Source organism: Zootoca vivipara, chromosome 3, assembly GCF_963506605.1.
Source record: "Zootoca vivipara chromosome 3, rZooViv1.1, whole genome shotgun sequence".
NCBI classification, from domain to species: domain Eukaryota; kingdom Metazoa; phylum Chordata; class Lepidosauria; order Squamata; family Lacertidae; genus Zootoca; species Zootoca vivipara.
In genome coordinates, this window is record NC_083278.1 from 108800849 (window position 1) to 108821232 (window position 20384).

General features: G+C 47.2%; 1 protein-coding gene and 1 long non-coding RNA gene across 4 annotated transcripts in view; both read left to right on the top strand.

The window, feature by feature from the left end:
• The first annotated feature begins 210 nt into the window (after nt 1-210).
• The window catches only part of SPTBN1 (spectrin beta, non-erythrocytic 1), a 212123-nt gene continuing 191949 nt past the window's right edge, over nt 211-20384 (top strand). For 2 of the 3 annotated variants that reach the window (XM_035110961.2, XM_035110965.2), the window contains exon 1: nt 211-641. The gene's annotated coding sequence lies outside the window, so the exon portion shown is untranslated. Of the gene's footprint in view, nt 642-762; nt 1392-20384 lie in introns of those variants that run through there. The other variant, XM_035110962.2, reaches the window with a different exon arrangement.
• On the top strand, nt 10007-19638 carry LOC132591921 (uncharacterized). The gene is made up of 2 exons (XR_009557393.1): nt 10007-16008; nt 16153-19638. It is a non-coding gene; the product is annotated as an uncharacterized LOC132591921 (long non-coding RNA).

Below are 20384 nucleotides of genomic sequence, written 5' to 3' on the forward strand. Positions count from 1 at the left end.
CTTCCCCACCGCGCGCCCTCACCCTCCCTGCTCCCTTATTCGCTGGGCAGCCGCGCGCGCCTCCATTACGAAGCGCGCGCGGGCTGTCCGTATGTGTTTGTGTGCGAACGCGAACGCGCAGGAGTACGAGCTTTCTGTCCCCGCCCCCTTTCCCCTCCTCTCCTCTCTCAATCAGTGCAGCTGTCGCTGTGCGGGCGGGCATCGGAGGGGGCGGGCAGGCCGGCTGGCTGCGGATTCCTACCGTCCACTCCCTTGAATCCCCCCTCCTCCCTAAACACCACCCGCCGCCCCGCTGCCATCCATTGGTAGCCTCCTCCGCCGCGGAGCCGCTGCCTGCTGCTCGGATCTCCTCTCTTCTCAGCCTGCCCCTCCCTCCCTCTTTACCCCCTCCCTCCTTCTCTCTGCCAGCACCAGCCAGAGAGGCTGCTGCTGCTTCTTGCTGCCTCTTGCTGCATCATCACCGCCACCACCATCATCATCGCCACCCACCCACCCACCTCCTCCTCCTCCTCCTCCTGCACTTCGCCGCCGCCACCACTGCCGAGAGAGAGGGAGCGCGCCGCATTGCATACAAGGGCGAAGGAGATCGGACACCCCCGCCCCCCATCTCCCCACCAGCACCACGACCCTCGCCAGGAGAGGTGAGCGATTTCGTTTCAGCTTGCCAAACCGGGCGAGAAGGGAGAGGCTTGTGCATAGCATAGATTTGGGGTGGGGTGCGGGGGTTGCCTCCTTCTTGTGGATCGGGGCACGGGGATCCCAGAGACGTTGGCACTCGGCCGTCGATCTGCGCCTGGCTCTGTTTGGGTGGCTGTTGTCGTGGGGAGGCGCTGCGTGGAAAGGGGCCGCGGTGGCGCTGCAGCGTCTGCGGATGATGGTGGAGCCCTTTCCGCAGGGACGAGCTCGCCCTCCCTCGAGGGTCACGGTGCCCGGCGGGCGAGATGCCTCTCTCCTCCTGCGAATAAACGCTTCCAGCATCGCGTTGCTGCAGGAGCAGCAGAGGCGCGACGATCATTAACTTAGCCCCCCTCGCTTGCTGTCTCGCCCTGTTTCCCCGACGCGCCTCCCCGGGACGGTCGGTGGGAGCCGAGGTCTGGCATTGCCAATAAGAGGTTGATCCAGGTCCGGGAGAGGCGGGTGACACGAAGCCGAAGACGGCGCAATAAAAGGCGACGCGGAGGCGCAGCATCCACGGCGAGCGACCTGGGCGGTTTGCTGGTTCGCGTAACGGTCCGTGGGTTGCAAAACAGGCGTGGTCGGTTGCTCCCTGGTCTGCCTCATTGTCTCCCTCCTTCGCTGCCCTCCTCCTCTTTGCACCCAGTGGCTTGAAAGAGAGGGACTGGTGGTCAGGCAAGCTTCATGTCCCTCCCTCCCTCTTCATACTTCAACAGGTTTGTGCAAATGGATCCACTTGGGGAACAGAGGTGGAAAGCGGATTGCGCGCGGGGGGCGGGCGTGCGTTTATTCTTCCTGATCATAATATGCATTTTTATAAGTCGCTTTCGGCTTTCCCCCACTGATTTACCTATCAGTATTAGATGTGAGGACACTCCCCACCCCCCACCTTCACTGTCCCCACCCCCGCCCTCACCTGCCTCCATTGTGATTTCTCCCTTGGGGAGGTGTTTATTATTTTCAGAAGCATGAGTGTGCTTGCGTGCGTCAAAGGTTGAGGGAAGAATCTGGATCAGACTTGTGTCTTAAATGATTTCACTTCTCCACCAACACCCCCCCCCCCCAAATATTTCTCTCTCTTTTTTTGGTGCCTGGGCAGAAATGCAGCAAAATGCATCCTTCCTGAATCCCTCCCTGCCTTCTTCCCTCTCTGGGACACATCTTGCATGAAAATCTCTCCCTCCCTCCCCCCCTTTGGGCATTACCACAGCCCCACCCTGCAGAAAATCAGGTCCAGTTTTTCCTCCCCCTTCCCCTTAATGCCAAGGGGACAGGATGGCTACTGCTTTGTCACTGGAAACCTTTTCCACTCCCTCCTCTCTCCGCCAGAAGCTGTCATATTATGCAGATATCTCTATACGAACTGTTGGCATTTCCACTTATTCCACCAGCAGCAGCCCCATTCCCCCCCCCCCCGTCTCTTGCAATGAAGAGGGGAGTAATGTGATTGCAGCCCTGCAGATCTAATGCGGTCAGATGGGAGTCCAGCCTGCAGCTGTGTGGAAGATTAATCTGATACTACAAAAAGTAGTGCCGTAAGGGAGGGGTTGCATTGGGGGGGAATGTTGTGCATGGAGAGAGGCGATGGCTGGGCATTTCCCTTTGCACCCGGACTGTTCTGCAGGCCGCTGGAAGGAGCCCAAAGCAAAGAAGTTAATCCTAGCTGGGCGTTGTGGGTGAAAGTGCCCTTCCATATTGGGAAGGATAGCAGGTTCCGCTTAACCCCTCCTTTTGCTCTGGAGGAAACGGTCATTTCGCCCATTGCCCTTTCACGTGAAACTCTGGGGGACATCACAAAAATAAATAAATTAAAATTGTGCAACTGATTGTGTGTGGATACGTTGAAAAAGATCGTGCTCATAGCTGCGCCTCAGAGAAAACAACATCCGGATAGACAATTCCTTTCCATTTGACGAGGGTATATATTTTTTTCTTTCTGATGGTGCTGTGCATTATTTGAAGAGGAAGAAACAGGAAGAAATTAGCAAGTTGTGTTTAAAGGTGTTAGTGCTGTACCTATTTTTTTCTGATCGTTGGAAGAATTGCTTTGTCCTGTTTCTCGTGTTGCTTTTGGCGATGGTTTTATGGACTTCGCTGGGGGATGGAGAACAGAAATCCTACATTATTGCAATCACATAAATTACTCACCGTCATAAAAAGGCACTGGATTCTGTGTATTCCTTGCAAATTTAGACCGTGGATGCTAACTGGGCCAACTCTGTATCGGAAAAAGAAGGCACGAAGGCACACTTGAGAGATTACAGCACAGCAGACAAGTCTGATAGACAGAGTCCCTGACAGCTACATTTTATTTTTATTAGCTTTGACAAACCTTATCCAGGGTAAGCCTTGCCAAAGAGTAACAATGTGCAACATCTGCATAGCTCTGTTGAAGTATTTGAAGTGCTTCTTGTGCTTTATCTTGTTGTGATCCTTACAACCACCATGGAAAAAGTCAGAATTACTAATATTCCCCACAATGCGGATGGAAGGAGTGAAGCTGAAAGTGCCTAAGGCCATGTAGTCTGTCCCTGGCAGTGGTGGGACTTGAAGCTTCCTAATTCACCACAGCTCTTTGGATATCCAAATGGCATTTCATAAAATCATAGACTTGGAAGGGGCCCATGGGGGGGTCATCTAGTCCAACCCCCTGCGATGCAGGAATCTTTTGCCCAGTGTGGAGCTTGAACCCACAACCCTGAGATGAAGAGCTTCGTGCTCTACCGACTGAGCTATTCCAGCTGCCATTTATGTAATTTCAAAATGTAGTGAACTGGGTGTTGTTTTTTTGTTTTGGCTCTCTCTTCTGACAAATTTCTTTTTAAAACCCCTGCAATTTTATTGTTTACCCTTGCATTAAAATGCGATAGGGATCCTCTTCCTCTCCAGACTCGTCTACTCAGGCCTCCGTGGGCTTATGGTAAGATTGTTCTGCATCATAAATATTGAACGAATCGACAGGATGTGCCAGGAAATGGAAAAAGCAGAGGGTGCTTTGAGATGCATATAAGAGGTCATTTTTAAAAAAAGGATTAGAGGTATTAGTGAGTTTAAGTGACTGAGTGGTGTTGTTCTTTTATGATAGCTAGGACTGGAACTTCCATGTTCCAAGGCAGTATATCATCAATTATGAGGCAGCAGGGTCAAACAGCTAGACTGCTAGAGGAGACCTAGCTCCATCATGCCCTCTCTTGTGATCTGCTGTGTGGCCCTTGACTGAGCTCTGTTGGACACAGAGAGCTGTGCTAGACGGATCTTTTGTCTGGCTCAGCAAGTCCACTTTGGCTTAAGTGCAGTTGTCACGCTTTCTCTATTGGAAATTGATTGGTATAGAGCATTGGTTTTTTTCCAGCCCGTGTGTTATGTGTCTCAATTAGATGTAGCTTCTCAGCACAAACGGTGCACTGTGCGGTGTGGGGAAATGATGGCCACACGGATTCAAAGGTGGCCGAGGCAATAGATTGTTTGCGGTTTTATTTTAAGAAATGGCATCAGTGTGACAGCGTCACGGGGGACCATTGTCGTTTTGAGTAAGAAACCAGGTGCAAAATCCCCAGCCGAGAAAAACACTTGCATGTACTCTGAAGCCTCAAGGGTGAGAGAAGCAAGTGCGCGATGGTGGCAGCAGGGGCGGCAGCAAGCAGGCAAGGGATCTTGGTCCTTGCAAAGCAGAGAAAGATTTTAACGTGAAGCTGGAGCAAGCGGTAAAGATTTTCCTGGACTGTACCACTTCACGTTCCTGTTGGTAGTGATGGTGGCTTTTGTGTGTGTGTTCGTGTGTCAGGGGGAAATCCTCTTTGGGCTTGCACTTAAAAACAAACAGCCTCAGCATGGTGGAAGGGAGAAAGCTGGGCTGAAAGGTCTCTTACACATGGGTTTTCTGCATGCAATCCCCCCCCTTTTTTGTTCAGGGGAGAATTCAAACATAAAACTCATCAGCTGACGCCTGAACTGGGACCAGGTAAAGCTTCAAGGCTTGGTTCAAATGCACATGTAAATGACGTAAAATTAACTGAACAGTTATGGTGGCACAAAGGGGTTTGCCTGGGCTGCATCAGAGGCCCTCGTGACTACTAGAGTTATCAACTTGGTGACCATGCAAACCAGCTGCCGTGCGGGGCAGGTTAGAAACAGTACCTTCGTGACATTGACGTGAGCTTGAGTTGTGCCTGTATTGCTCTGAAGTTTTATCCTGCATTTTATCCGTATAGCTGCTTAATGCAGACCTGAAACATAACACTTAAACTTCGGCAGACTAATTCAGTCCTCTACGTACAGTTAAAATGACTTCGTGGATTTTGTTTTTATCCTTCGTTTTAAATATTGGATTAATATTTGCAATCTTTGTGTGCACCATCCTGGAATCCGTGTTTGGACGAAGGCACGGTTTGGAAACTTTCAAAGTAAAACGTTTGATAAGTAAAAAAAAAAAAGATGCACATTTGAAAAAGCAACAGCACCTCAAAGATGCTATCTCAGTGATCTGTTTGACAACCCTGCAAGGTAGATCATAGAATAATAGAATTGTAGAGTGTGAAGGGACCCTAAAGGTCCTCTATGCAGGAATCTCAACTATTAGCTTTTCTATCTTCTCACAGCTGCCCCCTGCCCAAATCACTGCTTGCTGGCTCCCCCAATTTTGCTTATCAACATCACCCACTCACCATCAAGGGGAGGCAAGGTAGCAGCAACTGAAAGGCACCTGCCATTTTATTTACCCATAATGCCCCAACATCTGCTCTGGTCAGACCTCACCTGGAGTACTGTGTCCAGTTCTGGGCACCACAGTTCAAGAAGGATACTGACAAGCTGGAACGTGTCCAGAGGAGGGCAACCAAAATGGTCAAAGGCCTGGAAACGATGCCTTATGAGGAACGGCTTAGGGAGCTGGGTATGTTTAGCCTGGAGAAGAGAAGGTTAAGGGGAGATAAGATAGCCATGTTCAAATATATAAAAGGATGTCATATAGAAGAGGGTGAAAGGTTGTTTTCTGCTGCTCCAGAGAAGTGGACATGGAGCAATGGATTCAAACTACAAGAAATAATATTCCACCTGTACATTAGGAAGAACTTCCTGATAGTAAGAACTGTTCGGCAGTGGAATTTGCTGCCAAGGCATGTGGTGGAGTCTCCTTCTTTGGAGGTCTTTAAGCAGAGGCTTGACAGGCATATGTCAAGAATGATTTGATGGTGTTTCCTGCTTGGCAGGGGGTTGGACTGGATGGCCCTTGTGGTCTCTTCCAACTCTATGATTCTATGATTCTATTGCCAACATAGCATTGTTCCGGGGCATTGTGGGAAATTTAAAATGAAGGGCAGAATACTAGGCATGGATTCATCTTCTGCCACCAAATGATCCCATGGATGGGGGAATGTTTGAGTGGGAGGACCCAAGGCAGGTGTCAAATCCTGTGACCCCGCCAATGCCCTTGAGCCCCAGGAGCTGTCAAAGGGTGACACATGATAGACGCCAGCTAATGTCAGAAGCAAGATTCAGAGTTTCCTAGTCTGCAGCTGCTTTTCTGGGGTTGCAATCCTAGCCATGCCTACCCCAAATTCAAGTCCTGCTGAATTCCATGGGGCTTACTCCGAGGTAGCTGGGGTTAGGGTTTGCAGCCTTAGCCACTGTGGTGAGCATGGCTTACTGGAATAGATGCAATTTATGGTTTGAGAGCATTGATAGCCCTGAATGGCAAGAGCTATTCATGTGGCATTTTCTCATTGGAAAAAAAAGGATTGAGTATTATTTTGAGGGGAAGGAGGTCATGGTTGTGGTTTAAATGTTTTCTGGCAACATCCCAGGCATTCACCATGCCAATCCATGCTACTGAAGCTGAATTTTTACGGATGTGCGGATCGTTGTACCCTGATTTCCGGGATCAGTAAACGAGGGGATTGTTGGCCATTTTCTTCTGGGAACCAATTGAGAAAGTCACTTCCCCCCTGCTGATGTGTTTGGAAAATGTCTCAGTGAGGTTATGGAAAATCCAGCAGAAGTCCCATGAGTGACCCCACATGTGCACAGTGTCACATATTCTCTCTCTCTCTCTCTCTCTCTCTCTCTCTCTCTCTCTCTCTCTCTCTCTCTCTCTCTCTCACACACACACACACACACCCACACACCAGAATTTGAGATGTGTGCATTCATTGAACACTTTCCCTTATCTTGGGACTAGTATTTGTAGTTTTTAAGGAGGAAGTCTGGTGATGGTTCCTGTAACATTTAGGTTTTGCACTCTGATTGTGTTTAGAGGGTTGTTGGGTTGTTGTTGTTTTTTGCTTTTTTAATTGTGTATGAAAACATTTATGCCCTGTGTATGAAAACCATGAAGACTCAGATGACAGGCTGTATTCAGCTTTCCCATATGCCCACTCTGTTACTGTTTAATGATAGCCACCTTGAGAATGCTCCTTGTAGAAAGGGGAAACAACAACAACAATTTCTCCACCTTGGCTAGTATTGCCTACTCTGACTGGCAGCATTGCATTCTCTGATTGGCAGCACCTCTGGAGTCAAAGGAGATGCCAGGGAATGAAAGGAGGACTTTCTGCATGCCAAAGCATGCATCCTATCACTGACCTATGGACCATTAATGCATCTACAGTACTTGCTTCCGGATAAGCATAAGCAGGATCGCAGCCTTCAACTTAAAACAAAATTAAGAATCTTGAAGTGCCCATATATCTTACCTAATACTTGCCACAGTGAGCTTGGAACTTAGATACAAACTGCAGCAATTCTGCCAGTTGTAACTTACAAGCTACAGTGTATTTGTCTAACTCAGCATGGTCTTACAATGTCTCCTATGAAGTGTCCTATAAAATGGACACAAATCAAAGTCGTCCAAGAAGGTTCCTGGTGGCTCAGTGCCCAAACTACATTTCCCAGTGCTTTTTCCACCTCTGAGAAATTTCTGCGGAAGGAGGCCCCGATTGTCAGATCTCCATCGCACTTTTCCTGGAAAACATCCAATGGAAATGTGTACTTGGTTCTGGAGAGCTAAAGAAGCAAAGCACTTCCGCAGCTAGAGGGACACGTTTTATATAAGGCAGGAATACAGTCGTAACTTGGTTGACGAACGCCTTGCGAACCAAACGTTTTGGCTCCTGAACAGCGCAAACCCGGAAGTGAGTGTTCCCGTTTGTGAATGTTCTTTGGAAGCCGAACACCCAACGTGGCTTCCGCGGCTTCCAATTGAGTTCAGGAAGCTCCTGCAGCCAATCAGAAGCCGTGCCTTGGTTTTCGAATGTTTTCGGAAGTCAAATGGACTTCCGGAACGGATTCTGTTCGCCAACCAAGGTACGACTGTAGACACATGGAGAATCTAGACCTCAAAGCAATTCTATCTCCAACCCCTCCCAATGAGAGTATCAAATTTGAGTTAAGAGTAACCATCTTTGCATGGGAAACAAACCACTTTTTTAAGGTATCAAAAAGTGTTGTGGCACAGCCTTTGTTGCCCATGAAGTGGACAGTCATTTCTGTTGTCTTATAGTTACCATCTTTGGTTGAAACAGGTCAGGCAGGGTTTTGAAGCCCTGCAAAAAGCCTGCAAAATCTGTTCACCCACAGTAAACCGTAAATCAGGAAAATGAGTCTACGTACAGCTGGCAATACTGGTTCTTTTATACAGCTGTCAAGTGTAAATTAAAAATACAAACACCGTCTTTCTTCAGTGCAAGTGTAAGGCCCTCATTTACTGGTGGTGGGCGGGATGAATAATAGAGACCAGCCTTTTAGTATTGTGAGCATGAATAAGATAAATGTTGTCATACATTTGCAGATTAGGAAAAATTATAATGTAGTAATAAGTGATACAACCATCACCTAATTATCTGATCTAGTTTTGATCCAGTAACTTTTTGAGCTTCAAAATGGGGACTTAATATTATTATCATTCTCGTTTAATTTATTTATATACTTAATTTATATACTTATATATTAATCAGTTAATTAATTTATATACCAGTTACACACCAAGATGACTTATGTGGTTTACAGATGTAAAGCCAATTAAGAAATATTCACACTCAGTTAAAATATACAAAAAAAAACACCCATAAAGAAAATATTCAATTAAAAAAAACCATTAAAAACAGAGCAATTGAAACAGGGGGTTGGGCTAGATGATCCTCCGGGTCCCTTCCAACTCTACAATTGTATGATTCTAGGAAAACGGTTTAAAGAGCAATTGAAACAATTCGATCAGAAAGTTCAAGTTCAGGGAAATGCTTGTCTAAAGAACGGTCCATCTAGTTCAGTAAGTCGTGACACAAGTTTATTTGTTGTGACCATCCTGGTGATTTCAACCCAAAAAGGAAATATATTCCATGCCTGCTGTGCAGAGTATGCGTAAATACACTGTTAAAACACATCGATAAATCAATTTATACGTATATGCCTTGAGATACAGACCTACACGAGTAAGTTTCTATATGGCCTCAGTATTGTCTAGACTAGAGACCAGTTTATCAAGCTTGGGTCTCCAGCTGTTTTTTGGAGAGAGCTGGTGGAACGCTATTAACTGATGGGGGTCTCTCATATTTCAGCAGAGAGGGCATTCCACAACACTGGCGCCCCTAGTGAAGAAGTCCACCTTCCAACTGTACAATTCTACGATTCTATGGCTCCCAGTTAGCAGCAGTTAAGAGTGGCCATTAGATCCTGCCTCAACCCTGGTGGCAGGGCAGTGTCCTCAACAGCACCCGAGAAGAGCAGGCTGAGCTTGCCTGTGCCACCTGGTCTGGCCTGTGCTCCCTAGACAGCATCTGCACACTCATCCCGTCGCCTGAGGCAGCTGCCTCCTTCTGCTCAACGGTAGAGCTGGCCCTGGAGGGAACCAACGACTGATGGGGGATGAAGGGGCCCTCAGCCTCGTTTCCACCCGGCACTTCCAATAACAAATTGGAAGTGACCATTTCGATCAGGGAGTGTTGTGAGACCCAGGGGTGCTTTCATGTATCCAAACTTCTGATTATCGGACTCTTTTGAAGAGTTTTGAAGTCGCTTGTATTATGGATGCTGTGCGGTTTTGTGTGTGTAAGCATGACTTTTGTGATGTGGTGGCTCCCGAGATATAATCCCCTCCAAGAGGAGGCTTCTCAGAGGATATATTTGTTGGCCTTCTGGTGCAGAAAAGCATTTGCAGGCTGGTGATTGGGCAAACTGTGCTGTCTTAGTAGATTTGGTTTGGTCACACTGCCTATTCTGAAACCCTGGAGAAGAGCCACCACAAGTCAGTCTAGATCAGGGTTTCCCAAACTTGGGTCTCCAGCTGTTTTTGGACTACAACTCCCATCATCCCTGTGATAGGAGTCAGGGATGGCGGGAGTTGTTGTCCAAAAACAGTTGGAGATCCAAGTTTGGGAAACTCTGGTCTAGACCAGGCATCCCCAAACTGCAGCCCTCCAGATGTTTTGGCCTACAACTCCCATGATCCCTAGCTAACAGGACCAGTGGTTGGGGAAGATGGGAATTGTAGTCCAAAACATCTGGAGGGCCAAAGTTTGGGGATGCCTGGTCTAGACAATACTATGCTAGATGGACCGTTGGTTTGACTCAGTATAAGGAGGCCCCCTCTTTTCCTATATTTATTGGGGGCTTTCAGAATGGCTTGTCGATGCTTTCTTGAAAGCCTCCAGGTAACCTGGGGAGTCAGGATGCAAAACCTTTAAATAAGAAAAGAAAGGTGTAGATGGTTCTATAGTTGTGTGGCTTATTTTTTTTAGCTTGGCTGTGAAAGAGAGTGATTAGGGTTTTAATGACGAGAAGGGAAAATAGTTCAGCGGCCACCTGTGCGGTCAATAGTTGTGCTTCTCTTCCCAAGGGCAAATTAAGGTTGGAGAGTTATTCGAGACATGCTGTCTAATCCACACAAACTTTCTTTGCTGAGACATGGCATGTTAGGAACTGTGAAAATTAACATAGGGACGTAAAGGAGAGCCCTTTCAGAGCAGACCAAACACCCATCTACTACAGTGTCCTCTTTCTCAGTGTGTCCAGCCAGATGCCTTTTGGAAAACCCACAAGCAGGGCATGGGGGCAATAGCCTCCTCCTGCTTTTGTCCTACAGCCGCTTAGTATTCAGAGGCAGGCTGTACCTGAAGGTGCTTCCAGATGGGTCTTTGTCACGGAGTGGGTGGTCTTCAGGTATGCACTTATTTTTGCAGCCACCTCACAATGTTGTGGGCATCAGAATGCCAGGCCATATACCCCACTGTATAAACCAGATTTTTCTCCTTCTGCAGACCATCTTTTTTTAAAAAAAAAAACATCCTGTTGCCAACAGCCCATTTGCAGTATCTCTGTGAGCAATATGTAATGTTAAGCCCTCGAATGGAAGCACCATGATTCAAGAGGCAGCATTAAGCCATTCCAGCTACTAGCCATTATTACGGTAATAGTCTTAGCCTCGATGAAATTGTCTGTTAAAAAAAATAGCAAAGAAAACCAGGAACTCTTTCTCCCTTAGATCGAGGGAGGTTTGGGTTTTTTTTTCCCCATGGAGGAGTATTCTGTAATGGGCCCAGTCAGATGGGCGGGGTACAAATATTATTATTACAGTCATACCTTGGAAGTTGAATGGAATCCATTCTGGAAGTCTGTTTGACTTCCAAAACGTTCGGAAACCAAAGTGCGGCTTCTGATTGGCTGCAGGAAGCTCCTGCAGCCAATTGGAAGCCCTGTCGGACAGTCGGATTCCAAAAATAGTTTGCAAACCGGAACAGTCAGTTCCGGGTTTGCGGCATTTGAGAGCCAAAACGTTAGAGAAATAAGCTGTTCGAAAACCAAGGTACAACTGTATTTTTTATTTTATTATTATTATTATTATTATTATTATTATTATTATTATTATTAATATGTAAACCTCAATTTACAGTCTGAAGAGGCACAGCCCAGACACAGGTTTGCCACCTCAATGAAAGCTAAACATCTTCTGTCCACACAGCTGTGGAGCTTGTCTAGCAATCACCTGTGTGCCTTTTAAGGAACATCTGGATTTTAAAAATCCGCACACTTGGTTTCCTAAACAATGGGAGTGGTGTTGGGGTCACTCTAATGACATAATTTCTTCCAGATGTTCGGAGGGGAATGGAGTTTGTTAAAGATAAAACCGCACGGCAAAGATTACAAACAGAAACACAACTGAAACGGCACAACTTAAGGACAGGGGTGGGAAACACCTTTCAGCCTGGGGGCCATATTCTCTTCTTGGCAACCTTCTGGGGGGCCACATGCTGGGAGTTGGAGGAGCCAGAGCCAAATGTGAGCAGAGCAAGGGGTATAAATTTTACCTTTGCACAGCAGGCTAGTTTCCACACGCACTTGGGCATCTCTCTCTATATACTCTCCATCCAGATAAACAAGCTGGAATACCAGAGTTCAAGGACACATTCCAGCCAGGCCAAAACTCTCAGCGTACAAAGCCAGGACTGGTGAGGGGTGTGGCCTATGGAGAGTTCAGAGGGCCACATAGAGAGGCTTTGAGGGCCACATCCAGACCCTGCTTCAGAACCTAGAATCATAGACTTGTAGAGCTAGGAGGGACCTCAAGTGACCTCTACTCCAACCCCCTGCAATGCTGGCATCTTTTGCCCAATGGGGGGCTTGAACCCATGACACTGAGATTAAGATTCTGATTCTCTAGCGACTGAGCTATCCCAAGGAATACATGTGAGACTAAGGAAGAAGCAGCTGAAAGGCTCTTTCACTCTCTGGGCTGGCTGTTAAGCAGGAAGGCTGGCAAGTGGTAGACATCTGGCCACTTGGCTGAGGTCTATCTGCTGCCACCCTCTTTGTGTTTTTTTCCCTTAGTGTACCTGAAATCAGTTCTAGTGGGATACATTGCAGTTTGCTTTGGCATGAAACTGGGTGGAGAGCCAGGTGTTGGTGGATGCCAGCTTCCATCAGCTGCAGCCAGCATGGGCAATGGTCAGGGAGGCTGGGAGCTATTGCCCAACATCTGGGGGGTCATAGGTTCCCCATTGTTGGGTGGTAGAATTTAAACCTGTGTGCTCACTGGGTTTAAAGGCAGGCTTTGGCCATAATGCATTATTGCCTGAAATTAAGGAGGTAGTGCTCTTAAGATTGTCGCAGTGTAAATTTAAACGAGATATTAAGAAAAAGTACAAGAAAGTGGAACAAGTTCCTTTGGGGGAGCAGTGGGATCTTCTGTGGAGGTTTTAATGTGTTCACATTATACACCAGCAAACTCTAAAGAAAACCACTAGCATATAATTATCGTGCAGAACATCCATACGAATAAGCTGTGATTTTGGATGACTAATCTTGTCTGTATGTTAAATTCCCATTTGAGTGAAAAGCCCATTCCACTAATATAATGGGGAAATTCAAGAGTCTTGTCAACCACTTGAAACTTTTAAAGAATTAAACATTTTAATAGGATGAATTCTATGCTTTAAAAAAAACCCTCCAATTGATTGATTAACTGAGGCTGCAATCCTTAAATGCAATGGGACCTCTGAGTAAACAGGCATATGATTTTGTCCTGTTTTGTCCTTTCCTATAAGTCCATAAAAGTTATAAGCGTACAAATACACACACACACACACACACACACACACACAGAGAGAGAGAGAGAGAGAGAGAGAGAGAGAGAGAGAGAGAGAGAGAGAGAGAGAGAGAGAATGGATGGTAAGCTCTGTCCCTCCTGCTGCAGCTCACATTATTTCTCTGCTGGGTTAAACAATAGGACAGAATGCCCCCTCCCTCCTTCTCCACTAGCCCATTCACTCAAATGCATTTCCTTCCATGTGCTCAACTGCACGCAACCCATTTTTCCTTGTGGTTACCAGGCTTGTGCTTATGTACAAGGCTACATCAGTGGCTACCAGCCACAATGGTTATGTTCTGCCTCTACTGTCAGAAGTAGCGTGCAGATTGCAAGTGAGGAGCGTGCTGTTGCCCTCAAAAGTTCTGCCTGCGGGCTTCCCTGGTTGGTTGACAGTTAATTGGTTGACAATTAATCAACCAAAGCAACTGCTTAGGACGTGTTTATTTGCCTGTTTCTTTTTTCAAAAGAGGCTGGTTTTCTGGGCAAGTGCCTGCTCAAAGCGACTTACAAATCAAAAGATAAGAAGGAAAACTAGACAACATTTTAAGACTCAAAATGGCCGCTAAACAATGTTCCACAGAGCTGGAAAGAGAGTGGTTTAGTCAGCCCATCACCCGGTTATTAAACATAATGCCTTGAAGGCTGTAAAAAGAAGCTTTCAGGGTCACCAGAAAGGCCTGCAATGTAGAAATTTGACGTCCAACGGAAGGTGATTCCATAGCCGTGGGGCCACTTAGAGAAGGTCCTGTCTCTTGTGGTTATCCCCCTTGCTGTCCTATGGGGTATACTAAGGGGATGGACCACAATATGGACTCAACAGCACTTTCCATTGGGCCTGGAAACCCACCAGTAGGCACTGCAGTTGGTATAAAACAGATGCTGACCATGTTGTCCCCAATAGGCCTCCGACTGTATCTGAACTGCATTTAAGTGCAGCCCCACTTAGAGCGCATTGCACCAGTCTAGTCTAGCCCGCATGTGACCAGGACACTGATCACTGTGGTAAAGCCAGCGCCGCCGCCCCCCCACCGGTAGAAGTGCTGTTGGCGTACCAGCTGAAGCTGCTAAAAGATAGTCCTTGTCACCGATGCTTCCCCAGTCAGCGCAGAATCCAGGAGATTCTGCCACCCCATTGCAGAGTAACTGCAAAAAGACCTTCTGGAGCTGCAGATCTCCCTAGGCACAGGGCTTCCATCTTGTTTGGATTCAACCTCAGTTTGTTTGCCCACATCCGTCCCAGAACAGCCTCCGGGCTCTGGTTTAGGATTCCGCTGGTCTTTCTGAGATCTGAGGGTGGAAAGAAAGGCAGAGCTGAGCATCATCAGCAGACTTGAAAACCAGGCTGTGCACTTGTCATACCCATTGGTCCACGTAGCTCAGGATTGCCCACACTGACTGGCAAGGGCTCTCCAGGGTTTCAGGAGGGGTGGGGTGGGGTCTCTCTCCCAGTTCTACCTGGGGTTCCCAGGGATGGAACTAGTGACCTTCTGCATGCAAAGCAGATGCTCTACCACTGAGCTATAGCCCTTCCCCAGGTGAAATCCCTAGTGCCTCCCAGATCTCATTGGAGCACAGTTCCTAGCATTTTCAGCTACTGTGGCCAGTGGTCAGGGATGTTGGGAGTGGGTAGTTCAGTGCCATCAGTTGGGAGCCAGGATCCCCGCCCCAGCCCTCCTGGGAGCGAGAAACCACTCCCTGCTTTCCCCGCTCCATTTGCCGTGGGACTGAATGCAAAAGGAGACTCACTACGTTCTCCTCCTTGGAGTATGGAAGGCAACCTTCCCTTAGCACACAACTGAGTGGGCCTCTCCAGAAGGAAGGGTGGGGAACCTCCCGGGGTCCAGCTGGGGTCTGGTTTGGCCTGGTTTTGGAACCCACATTAATAATAATAATAATAATAATAATAATAATAATAATAATAATAATAATTTATTTATACCCCGCCCATCTGGCCGGGTTCCCCCAGCCACTCTGGGCGGCTTCCAACAAAACATTAAAATACAGAAATCAAACATTAAAAGCTTCCCTAAACAGGGCTGCCTTGAGATGCCTTCTAAAGGTCTGGTAATTGTTGCTCTCTTTGACCTCTGGTGGGAGGGCATTCCACAGGGTGGGTGCCACTACCGAGAAGGCCCTCTGCCTAGTTCTCTGTAACTTGGCGAGGGAACCACCAGAAGGCCCTCAGCGCTGGACCTCAGTGTCCGGGCAGAAAGATGGGGGTGGAGACGCTCTTTCAGGTATACTGGACCGAGGCCGTTTAGGGCTTTAAAGGTCAACACCAACACTTTGGATTGTGCTCGGAAACGTACTGGGAGCCAATGTAGGTCTTTCAGGACCGGTGTTATGTGGTCTCGGCGGCCGCTCCCAGTCACCAGTCTAGCTGCCGCATTCTGGGTTAGTCGTAGTTTTCGGGTCACCTTCAAAGGTAGCCCCACGTAGAGCGCATTGCAGTAGTCCAAGCGAGAGATAACTAGAGCATGCACCACTCTGGCAAGACAGTCCGCGGGCAGGTAGGGACTCAGCCTGCATACCAGATGGAGCTGATAAACAGCTGCCCTGAACACAGAATTGACCTGTGCCTCCATGGACAGCTGTGAGTCCAAAATGACTCCCAGGCTGCGCACCTGGTCCTTCAGGGGCACAGTTACCCCATTCAGGACCAGGGAGTCCTCCACACCCGCCCACCTCCTGTCCCCCACAAACAGTACCTCTATCTTGTCAGGATTCAATCTCAATCTGTTAGCCAATTTAGGGGTTAGGTCAAGCATTCCCAAACTGCGGCCCTCCAGATGTTTTGGCCTACAACTCCCATGATCCCTAGCTAACAGGACCAGTGGTCAGGGATGATGGGAATTGTAGTCCAAAACATCTGGAGGGCCGAAGTTTGGGGATGCCTGGGTTAGGTGGTTAAGTGAATGATGCTAACTTGTGTCTATGGCCAACCATGCCCGTAGAGCATTTCTCCCAAGAGTGTTTATTTTTTCCAGCTGCGAAAGACCATTTTGCTGGCATGCAGCCACACGTCTCGTAAGAATCCCGTGTCTTAATTCTGCAAAGACCCCGCTCCCCTCCCCTCCCCCGCATCAAAATAAATGGCTGGCTTGCATATTTTTAAAGATACATGGCAAAGGTATTATATGACACTGGTTCACCTCTTGCATGTGCAAAAACTACAAAGAGTCCTGTGGCCCTTTAAAGACTTCACATATTTATTATCTTGCAAACGGCTATTTCTTCTTCTTTTGCCTCTGTCTTCCCTTGCAATAAACAAATATCTAATTAAAGCGTTTCAAGATGATCTGTAGCCGTTCTTGGCAGAAGGAATGCCAAGCGCAGCTATGCATAGTGGCGTAAGGAGCAAAGATTCTAATTAAGCATTGCATTTATAGCGCCGGTGGAATGCAGCATGAGGTTTAGCTGTTCCTGTTTGCTCTTGAAGGAACCCTTGAAATATAATGGTTGCAATGACTTTTGAAGGGCGCTTTCAGCCTTGCTCCTTCCCCTGTAAAAAGTCAATGCAGCTCTCCAGTGGCAGAGCACTTTTTGCGTGTGCTCCAGCCAGTTCGGTTAGAGTGCTGCACTAGGAACCAGGAGACCAGGGTTCGAATCCCCACTCGGGTATGAAACAGTGCATATTGGGGGAACTTGGGCCAGTCTCTCTCTCTCTCTCTTCTCTCTTCTCTCTTCTCTCTCTCTCTCTCTCTCTCTCTCTCTCTCTCTCTCTCTCTCTCTCTCTCTCTCTCTCTCTCTCTCTCCCTTGCTGCCTTGCTGTTGTGATGATGAAACAAGGTGTGTGTGGGAAACTAGTATGCTACTTTGAGCTTCCTTGGAGGAAAGGCAGGACATGAGTGTAATAAATACAGTAAAATCAACTGGCTTTATTTGGAAAGATTTACAACCTACTTAATGGCAAAGCTCTCCAAGCAGTGGAGTTGATTTCAATAGTAGTTGAAATGCAGATAAAATGCACAAAGCTGTTTAAAATCAAGAAACATACAGTGTTACCTCTGTTTACGAACACAATTGGTTCCGGAAGTCTGTACTTAACCTGAAGCGTACTTAACCTGAAGCGAACTTTCCCATTGAAAGTAATGGAAAGTGGATTAATCCATTCCAGACAGGTCCGCGGAGTACGGTACTTAAACCGAAAATACTCAAAGCGGGGTGTACTTAAACCGAGGTATGACTGTACATTAAAATAATGATCACTGAAATGCAGAGGATGTTTTTTTAAAAAATAAATAAGAGGCAATTAAATTATATGTCTGGGGGAGGCTCACTTAAAAAAAAAACATTTTGGCATATTTTGGCAAGAGTACGGACCATAGCTAAGGAATTCCAAAGTAAAGGTGCTGCCACACCAAAAAGATAAGACTCCTCAGAAATGTGGAATGAATGTTATGTGGCAATCACAAAAATATGTGTTCTACATATCGAAGCGCCTGAATCAACACATGGGGCAAGTTGACCCTCTCAGAAAACTGATCCATAGAATCATAGAATCATAGAATCATAGAGTTGGAAGAGACTACAAGGGCTATCCAGTCCAACCCCCTGCCAAGCAGGAAACACCATCAAAGCATTCTTGACATATGCCTGTCAAGCCTCTGCTTAAAGACCTCCAAAGAAGGAGACTCCACCACACTTCTTGGCAGCAAATTCCACTGTCGAACAGCTCTTACTGTCAGGAAGTTCTTCCTAATGTTTAGGTGGAATCTTCTTTCTTGATGTTTGAATCCATTGCTCCGTGTCCGCTTCTCTGGAGCAGCAGAAAACAACCTTTCACCCTCCTCTATATGACATCCTTATATATATTTGAACATAGCTATCATATCACCCCTTAACCTTCTCTTCTCCAGGCTAAACATACCCAGCTCCCTAAGCCGTTCCTCATCCATAGGTCCCTTGCTTATGAAACTTGCAAAAATCAAGAAATGTTCATACTCTCTCAGTTGTGGCATTTGACTTAGCCGGACTTGACAGCTGCGAAGCTGGCAGGAAAGAGATGGGTTAGTTTATGATGCCTAACCAGTCTCTCCAACTGGTAATCAAGCTTCAGGGCTCCTGTTCACCCATTACCACTGGCGCTGTTATCATGCCCTCTGTGTTCTCCTTCGACGACAGGCCTAAGAAAACCAGGGCTGTGTGTGCCAGGACCATGAATGGTAAATATAATAGCCATGGCTCCTGGCAAATAATGATGGGAACTGTAGTTATGGGTGCTGAGAGCCGTTAGGAGACGCCCAATTTCCCTTGCAGTGCTACAATTCCCAGAGTAGTTTAATGGTCAATCCTTCTTCCTGGAAAACTATAACTCCATGAGGAGAACAGGAGTCTCCCAACAGCTCTTGACACCCCCTTAATTTTTTATTTTTTTTTTGAATTTATATACCCGGAGGCCCTATACCCTTAGCAAAGTACAGTTCCCACAATTCTTTGCGGGGAGCGATGACTGTTAAAGTGATAACAATAGTTCTGTAAATGTTTGGTGCGGATGCGGCCTTATTCCGTTTGTTCTGCTTATTTCATTCTTTGGCGTGAAAACCCACAGTTCTGGCCATGCTAGCTTTGACTGCCAAAGAAAGACGTGTTGGAAGCAAATAGCTTCTGATGGTTCCATGGCAACCTGCTCTCCTTTTCTTACACGTGAATTGCCATCACCCTCACAATGCGCTGTAACCAAGCCACAATATTTCACTGCTGTTACTCTCTGTGCACACATTCCTTGGAGCAAATTGTTTGTCGACTGCAGTGGAAGCTAGGCTGATTTAGAGCAGCCTGAAAAACCAGCACACCATCTTCTCCTCCTTCCCCCTTTATTTCTTCTTCCTTTATTTTGTATTTCTTTTCCCCTTAGTGGAGGAAGCTTGTTTAATTGCTCTCTTTGTGACCTGGACTCTCGGAGGAGCTGGTTCCAAATGTTTTTCTCATTGGCAGCCAGAGATTTGTACAACGTGACCTCATGCTAGGAAAGGGTGGATCGCCTTATAATGTGGGAAACTCAGAGGGCCGCTGCATCTCGGAAATCTGTGCGACCAAATCCCAAGCAAAGCTGTGCATTAAATGCTGGAATGTGTTGGCGCCCGTCCAGGAGGTTGAGACGAGCCTGTTCCACAAACGCTAGCTAATGCAGCCGTGCTATACCTTAAAATAGTATCAGGCCTGGTTGACAAGAGAACTGGAGAGTGCTGTCGCTTACCTCATTCTAGCACAAATTCTTTCTCGACAATGCATTAAATGGCTGGAGGCTTTTTCTCTCCCCCTTCCTCCTGCTCCCTTGGTTTGCAGGTGGTATTTGCTCAATGATTTAAAAGCCCTGCATTCAGCCTCTCTTCTGCCATTTGTGGATGACTGCTCCTTGCTAAATATGACTCTTTGTTTGAGGCTGGGGGGAAAAGGAATTATACATTTGCTTCTTAAAGCTTGGCGACTTAAGAGCATCACAAGGAGAGTCCTGTTGGATCAGGCCAGTGGCCAATCTATTCCAGCATCCTGTTCTCACTGCGGCCAGCCAGATGATGCATTATAGCAGGCATCCCCAAACTGTGGCCCTCCAGATGTTTTGGCCTACAACTCCCATGATCCCTAGCTAACAGGACCAGTGGTCAGGGATGAGGGGAATTGTAGTCCAAAACATCTGGAGGGCCAAGGTTTGGGGATGCCTGCATTATAGGAAACCTGCAAGGAGTGTGTTATGTACTGAGCCGAATCCTAGAGAACAATAGGATTCAGAATCAGCAGTCTGATTGGTCCGCAGGAGCTACCCAATCCAACTCCAGGTGGAAGTGAACCCGCAACCTGATTGGCCTGCAGGAGCAGCCAATCAGGCGGCTGGCAGAAGTGAATGTGCAACCTGATTGGCCTGTAGGAGCAGCCAATCAGGCTGCAGGCAGAAGTCAATCCACAACCTGATTGGCCCACAGGTGTAGCCCTGAAGTAGCCAATCACACAAGGCCCATTGTGTAAATAATGTATATAAGCAGATGGTTTTGGGAAAAGAGCCAGTCTTCTCTTCTTCTCCTTGATGACTATTAGCTGAATAAAGAGCATGAAATTCACTCTCGACTCCGAGTATATTTCAGAGTGCATGAGCACAACAGCACTCTCCCTTCCTATGGTCCCCAGCGACTGGTGT